The sequence below is a fragment of the Mauremys mutica genome, unplaced genomic scaffold (genome assembly GCF_020497125.1).
Source record: "Mauremys mutica isolate MM-2020 ecotype Southern unplaced genomic scaffold, ASM2049712v1 Super-Scaffold_100095, whole genome shotgun sequence".
NCBI lineage: Eukaryota > Metazoa > Chordata > Testudines > Geoemydidae > Mauremys > Mauremys mutica.
In genome coordinates this window covers 1,727,276-1,735,585 of record NW_025423264.1, presented here as the reverse complement: position 1 = coordinate 1,735,585, position 8,310 = coordinate 1,727,276, and the positions used below count along the sequence as shown (strand labels likewise).

The 8,310-nt window shown below is 44.5% G+C and overlaps 1 pseudogene; it reads left to right on the top strand.

Annotated features, from left to right (window-relative positions):
- Positions 1-224: 224 nt before the first annotated feature.
- LOC123358687 lies at positions 225-7,072 on the top strand (annotated as a pseudogene).
- The last annotated feature ends 1,238 nt before the right edge of the window (positions 7,073-8,310 follow it).

Sequence of the window (8,310 nt, the reverse complement as noted above, 5' to 3'; positions counted from 1 at the left end):
TATTTAAAGGGCTGGAGTGGTAGAAGCAGGGGAGCCCCAGGCCCTTTAAATAGCCCCCGGAGCCACAGGCTGCTGCTGCTACCCCAGGGGGAGGGAGGAGGAACCTGCGGGTTCTGAGCGGGGCAGTCAGGGGCAGGATGTGGGTTGGGGTTGGATGGGTGGGAGGGAAACAGGCATGTGGGGCTTGTACTGTACTCACCGCATGGTTCTCTACCGGGACTTCGGCGGCGGGTCCTTCACTCGATCCAGGTGAAGGACCTGCTGCCGAAAACCCGGAGCGAGTGAAGACACACACACACCCGCTGCCAAAGTGCTGCCGAGGACCCGGTAGTGAACTGGTTCCTAGGATTTTGGGAGCTCATCACTCCACAGGGGGTGGCAAGAGCGCAAGCACTAGAGCGCCTGGCTTCCCTGCCATGTGATGCGGTGGGGGATGCTGGGACATGTAGTCCAAGGGCATAGCCCATACGTGGTCTGTGTGAAGTGATGCATACTGGGGTCTTAACACCTCCGCTTTGCTTCCTGGCTGCTGCTTTGGTGCAGTATGGAGACTTCGCTTCCCAGCATGCAATGTGTGCCACCTTATCCCATGTGGCTGGAATGACCTGCTGCTGCAAGCTGGGAGGTTCGCTCTGCAGAGCGGGATTAAATTGTAGCTACGTTTTTTCCATCCCATCAGCTTTTGTTGGCCAAATGGCTCAAATTACAACATGTAATACAGAATTCTGTACCCTAGGCATGAACTGTGGCTTGTCTACCTGACTAAAAGGCCATGTGACCTTAAGGTTTAGCTGTAAATGTAGACTTCATGAGTCATTTAGCTACTAACTTGTAAGAGACTTTGTCCTGTCAGATAAGCTTTTTCGGTTCACTCTGAGGCCACACGGTATCCTGTGCATGTTGCGTGCCTTTGTTCTCGTAGCTACTCTGCAACTCAACTCCACATTAATTATTGATACTTTGCACGTAAGCAAATAGAAACATGAGCTACTAAACTCATGAAGTTTAAATCTTGCTACTGTTGCTAATGTTTTTAGTGTTTTTTTTTTTTAAAGGAAAACATTAGTTCCATTAACTTCTATCTTATACCTGATGTAGGTCAGTTTGTTAGCCCATGTTTACAAATGAAGTGTTTTCATGTGTACTAAACAATCTTCTTATTACAGGCAAAATGTCTAAGGGGCCAGCAGTTGGAATTGATCTTGGCACCACGTATTCCTGTGTTGGTGTCTTCCAACATGGCAAGGTGGAAATCCTTGCCAATGATCAGAGTAACAGAACCATGCCAAGTTATGTTGCCTTCACAGATACAGAGAGGCTGATCGGCGATGCTGCAAAGAACCAAGCTTCAAGGAATCCTACTAACACAGTCTTTGGTAAGAAAAGTGAAATGAAACTTTAAAACTGTGATCAGAATACTTCAATCGTTTAACCATTAAACTGAATAAAGTTGCTGTATCTTTACAGCATAAATAAAGTTTAGCTAGCATAAAGTTTAGCTAGCATAAAGTGTGTAGCTCTTCAGCTTGTTAGGGGGTATAGCATCATGCAAAATTGGGCTCTCTAATTTGGATGTAGATGGAAGTTAGAGGCCTCACTTCTCCATTGTTTCCATGTTGGCATCAGTTTAGGTAGCAGTGTCTATTTGCTTTCGATGAACACATTGTAGGAATGGAGGAAAAAATGCCATCTTTTTTACAGCACATTCTGTTGTGCAGGTTGGTGCTCAAATTGGCATGAGGCATAAGTTATTTAGACTCCAAGTTTGATTCATAGTCCTTAAGCTAAAATGATCCTAGTTAATTATTATCTTCAGCTTTCATTGAGTTCAGCTGTTCCATTTTAATTAGTATACAATTAGACTTTAAATCAGTGGTTTTTCAACCTGTAATCTGCAGACTGCCTAAGATATCCAGAGCAGTCTGCACATCCAAGGTTGAAAACTACTGCTCTAAATCATGCAACCTCCATTTACCCTATAAAGTGGAGACTTTTGCCGTTGTCCTGATACTAGTAGATAGGATGGCTTAAATGTGCTCATACCATGGCAGGAGTTAAGTCTCCATAATTCCAGTGACCAAAATAGCTAGATATTTGGGGAGCGGATTTATTGTGGGAGTTGCCTCATGTTAACTTAGACACAGGACATAACGGAAATGTTAATGACAGCATGTGTTTGTAGAATGATGAATTGGAATTCTTACTGATAATAGTTAACCCTTTTCAGGTGCAAAGCGGCTGATTGGTCGTAGATTTGATGATGGTGTTGTCCAGTCTGACATGGAACATTGGCCTTTCACTGTTGTGAATGATGCTGGCAGGCCAAAAGTCCAGGTCATGTACAAAGGGAAGACCAAAAGCTTCTACCCAGAGGAAATATCTTCCATGGTATTGACTAAGATGAAGGAGATTGCAGAAGCATACCTTGGGAAGGTGAGACTTAAGAGCTGAGTTTACTCAGCTAACTCTCCTAGAATTTAAGGGGTTAATAGTTTCAAACCTAGCTTGAGCTTGATTTCATATGTTCATATACCATGTAGATGAAAGTCTCAGATGATTCTGACTTCTTTCTCCTGCCCATAGACTGTCACCAATGCTGTGGTCACAGTACCAGCCAGCTTTAATGACTCCCAGCGCCAGGCCACAAAAGATGCTGGAACCATTGCAGGTCTCAATGTGCTCCGGATCATCAATGAACCGACAGCTGCTGCTATTGCGTATGCTTTGGACAAGAAGGTGAACAAGCTGTACTATAACACAGCTAAACAGCATAGTAGATTGTTAATCAGCTCAATATTGGTGAGATGTAACATCAGTAACAAAACTCTCTCTATTCCTTACAGGTTGGAGCTGAAAGGAATGTCCTGATCTTTGATCTTGGTGGTGGCACTTTTAATGTTTCAATCCTCGCTATTGAGGATGGCCTCTTTGAAGTAAAGTCAACTGCAGGTGATAACCACTTGGGTGGGGAGGACTTTGATAACCGCATGGTCAATCATTTCATTGCTGAATTCAAGCGTAAGCACAAGAAGGATATTACTGAGAACAAGAGAGCAGTTAGCCATCTCCGCACAGCTTGTGAACATGCAAAGCGTACTCTCTCCTCTAGCACTCAGGCCAGTATTGAGATTGACACTCTCTATGAGGACATTGATTTTTACACCTCAATTACCAGAGCTCGTTTTGAAGGGTTAAATGCTGATCTGTTCCGTGGCACTCTGGATCCTGTGGAGAAGGTCCTGCGGGATGCCAGACTAGACAAATCACAGATCCATGATATTGTACTGGTTGGTGGGTCCACCCAAGTCCCCAAGATTCAGAAACTGCTCCAGGATTTCTTCAATGGCAAAGAGTTGAACAAGAGCATCAATCCTGATGAAGCTGTGGCTTACGGTGCAGGTAACTCATTCCCCTAAACTTTTTTGGCTTGTAATGCCAGGTTTGACCATGGATATAGATGTTAGACTTTTGCAGACTTTACATACAACACTCAAGCCATGGCTAACTATGGCTAGTAAGCGATCGTCTCCCAAGCTTACACTTAAATGTTGGTGACCTGTGGCTCACAATGGCGTCAATGACAAATCACTTATGCACAGTATTCAACTAAGTGTATTTCTTAAATCCTATTGGATAGCATCTTTCCAGTTCACTTGCGTTGATGAATTTGGATCCAAATTCATTCATACTTTCCACCAGAAGTGGACTGATAGTTAAAATCTTCCGTGAATGTCTGAGCGAGTTAAAAGAAACCTGTCTTTCCAGTGACAGTATTTTATTTTGTAGTGTCTTCACACAGCTTCTTTTTTTTTTTCTCCAGCTGTTCAGGCTGCCATCTTGTGTGGGGACAAGTCTGAGAATGTAGCAGACCTGCTGCTGGTGGATGTCACTCCTCTGTCTCTTGGTATCGAAACAGCTGGAGGTGTCATGGCAGTCCTGATCCAGCGAAACACTAGAATCCCCATCGAGCGGACTCAGACATTCTCCACTTACTCTGACAACCAGCCTGGTGTTCTGATTCAAGTATGTATCTGGGCTGGAGTAATCTTCAAATGGTTAAGGGGCTGCTACTCAATTCCCTTCAGTCTCTGTACTGCAACAAAACCAGCATAATCTGGTCTCAGGTACTGAGAACCTCCAGTTTAAACTTCAAACTCCTCTTGTAAGGAAGTACTGTACTTGTAATGGAAGTTATCTGCTGATGAGTGCGCAGGTCAATCTCGGTGAGTAGACTCTCTCTCTCTCAAGGCATGGTAGGTTTTGAAGAATCCCTTCCCTGTTTGAGAGTTGATTTGTGAAGGAGTAACTTACGGCTGCTATGATAACATTCCAAAAATCATTTGTAGCTTCCACTAGAGGTTGAAAAACCCATGTTGGCTCAAAGTACCTTCCTTGGATGTCTGAGCAACCATAACACATACTTCACTTGACTTCCTGATCCTCAGGAAAATACTAGTTTGCAAATAACACAGATTAAACTTCATATAGCAAAATGCTTACACTCATCTTGTTGGCCCTTGTTTCTTCTCTGCCCTGCCCCCACCCCTGGCCAGGTCTATGAAGGGGAGAGAGCCATGACAAAAGACAACAACTTGCTGGGCAAGCTTGAGCTGACTGGCATCCCTCCAGCTCCAAGGGGTGTACCTCAACTTTAAGTAAAATTTGATATTGATGCCAATGGCATCCTTAATGTGTCTGCTGTGGACAAGAGTACTGGCAAGGAGAACAAGATCACAATTACCAATGACAAAGGTAGGCAGTGCATAGTCCAGGTGGGGTGGGGGAGGAGATGCAAGAGGGCTGCAGTAGTTTGTAGGACTGCATAATGTCACCTGAAGTGGGTGGGTGAGTGCATATACCAGTGATTCGTAGAATGGAAGTCCAATCTTATTGCTCTAGGGGTACTGGAACCACCAACTCCAGCTCCTTTCCCAGAACAACCACCACCTCGCTGGGGTGTACCCCAAGCTAAAGCAGCTGCCTGGTCACCCATTCATGCTGATGAGAAATGTTAAAACCATGTTGCAAATTACACAGGCATTAAATTCTGATAAAACCTTAACATTGGATTGTTTTTTGTTTTGTATTTGTTCCTCTCATCTTCAGGGATACAGTGGTTCTGCATACTGTACACTCCAAAAAGGAAGTATGGGTTGATGTAGATAGTTTGAAGCCTAAAAATCTCATTCCATGAGTACAATATTTCTTATAGTAATGTGGCCTACAAACTTAGTCCAACTGACTTACCGTATCTTACAGGTCGCTTAGGCAAGAAAGACATTGAACGCATGGTCCAGGAAGCAGAGAAATACAAAGCAGAAGATAAGAAACAGCTTGATAAGGTGTCTTCCAAGAATTCTCTAGAATCCTATGCTTTCAATATGAAGGCCACTGTTGAAGATGAGAAGCTCCAGGGCAAGATCAGTGATGAGGACAAACAGAAAATCCTGGACAAATGCAATGAAATTATCAACTGGGTGGATAACAATCAGGTATGTGAAAATTATAGCTCCATGAGAGGAATTTTCATCATCCAAAAACTGGAATTAAAAGCTCCAACAAAGCTTCCTGACTCATTTTAACCTGACAAGGAACACACTTATCGAAGTGTGCAGCAACAGATGGGCAAGTCTCCTGCCATTGTAATCTTAACTAGTCTTTTTGTATTGTAATGGCTTACAGAAGGCAGCAGTACCAAAATCCAAGGTGGGTTCCTAGTTTATGGGCAGGCTGTAGCTATTGGCCTAGATTGAGTGGCAGGAGATAGCTAATGGTCGCTATGACGAGAGTGACACCAAAGCCATTCGTAGTTTCCACCAGCAGTCGAAAGACTTGTGTTGGCTTAAAGTACCTTCCTTGGATGTCTGAGTGACCATAAAATCTTTCTAAAAGACTTGCCTTAATAAATGGATTTCTCCTGGTGGTACAAGATACAATGTCAGATCAGATTCTAGTTACCAACTCAGCTAAAAGAAAGGGATTCCTGAATATTTCCTTTCCTGAGTGGACATCTTGCACTCATGAATTGAATTAAAAAGCAATTCCTTGCCAAAACTGCTCTGACTGTCTCTTTGACTGGCCTATAAGATGTTAACGCTGTAGATTACATAGGTTCCAAGCTCTTTAGCAGTGGTTACTGTTAATCTGTAGCTTTCCTTCTGCTTAATTTTTTGTCCATATTTACACTTTGTTCTAGATTCTGAATTCCTCTATGTAGCTTGTCAAATGCCTAGCTTGGCATACTGCTCTCCCCTACCTATCCTTGTCACCCAGGCAAGCGGAAATTGACTAATAGTGCAAGCCTCCCCCACCCCACATGGGGTTTGCATAAAGTACACTGTGGCTTAAGCTGCCATCTTAACCCTGACCCAAGGTAAATGGGAAAGTATAAGCAGTAGGTTGGTTCTTGAGCTGGCTTTCCAGGGGCGCACTTGCAGTGAGTGTACAAATTGTTCTCTATATGTTCCAGGCTGCTGAGAGAGAAGAGTTTGAACATCAACAGAAGGAGCTGGCGAAGGTCTGCAACCCCATCATCACCAAGCTGTAGCAGAGTGCAGGAGGGATGCCTGGTGGCATGCCTGTTGCATTCCCTGGTGGTTGGAGCTGCCCGATCTGGAGGGGCCTCATCTGGACCTTGAGGAGGTGGATTAAATGCACAGGAAGCAACCTTCCACAGCTGGCTATTGTAATAAGAGGAGGCCCTGAAACAAAGCCTTGTATTAGAGGCCCAGTATGAAGCCCAAAGCCTGGACTAAAGTAATGGTCAAGACTTTACTAACATAAAGCAAAGTTAAGCTGTGAGCCAGAGGCAGGCCCTGCTCACAGAAGCTGGCAAGGAAAGAGCAAGTTACAGACCTAAAAGGTCCTGGACACCAGGTATCAGACCGTTCCAATACTTGCACATTCCACACAGATAACAAGGAAGAGGCTGACCCATCCTGAAGATGGGCAAAAGGGTAATATGATGGATAGAGTTGTTTTGTTCATACCAACATGTGTACAAGGTGAGAGGCGGCACCTTGCTACGCAGAGGGGTTGTACCTCAAAACGTCAGGACTGATGTATAACTTGTTTGTACCTGGGTATAAGAATGCATCCCTGGGGCAGTGGAGTGTCCTGCCACTGACTGAGCCGGTCCATTGTTGGGGGCACATATTTGTAGTATGTCCTGTAGAGTCTGCTGGAAACTCTTACTGTGCTTCGTTTGACAATAAACCTGGCCGGGTGCCTTATTAGAATCTGCGGTCACTGGAAGTTCTCTCAGGATCTGCTGTCAGCTATCTGCAGAGCCAGGGTAGCACACAGAGGGAACATGCATGCAGCCAACTGATCTGAACATTGAACAGAGCAGAGTACCACACTGGTGGCATCTGACACCCAGGGGCGGCTCCAGGCCCCAGCACACCAAGCGGGTGTGGGGGGCACTCTGCCGCTGGTCCCGCAGCTCCGGTGGACCTCCCGCAGGCATGCCAGCAGAGGGTCTGCTGGTCCCGCGGCTCCCATGGACCTCCTACAGGCGTGCCAGCAGAGGGTCCGTGGGTCCCGCGGCTTCAGTGGACCTCCCGCAGGCATGCCGCTGTGCTTGGGGTGGCGAAATGTCTAAAGCCGCCCCTGCTGACAACAGCTATTTCTTAGCATCGAAGCAGTTGAAGAAAACTCCATTTGAGCTGCTATATAAATTGTTTCTGGGCATTTTAGGCATTCTAAATCCTTGAACATGTGCACAGGGATGGGAAGGTGAAGACGATTGCACTTTATTAGTAGTGTGTGTGTGTCCCACACTTATGTCTATGAACTTTTATGTAGCCTGATGCACAATAACGAATGGCATAGGGGTCTTCCCACAGACTAAGTACACCACAAGAGAGTGATATGCGTACATACCTGTCATCAGTGTGTACACACACGTGCACCTATGGATTAACTGTACTCTAATATTTCTGTGGGTGAGGAATGAAATCTTAAACTTTAAGTTTCAAGGGAACTATGCTAAACTTGGTTTCCTTAAGTTTTTTATTCTTATTTTGTGTATTAGGTTTTGATTTAAGTTAGCCAAGTAAACCCTAGTCAGCTTTAACAGCTCTTAGCATTTTCTAAGCACTGCATCCCTCACTTAAGAATTGAGAAACCTGAACTGCAAGGCTGGTCCTGTGTCTCTTACCACCAGGTTATCAAGGAAGGGTGTGAGTACATTAACCAAAACTTTGTTGCATATAATACTATATTCTCATATGTAACTTTTTAAATAGCAGTAATGCAATTGTAACTTTGTAACTTTTGAGTATTTTACCATTTACTTACTAATATTGA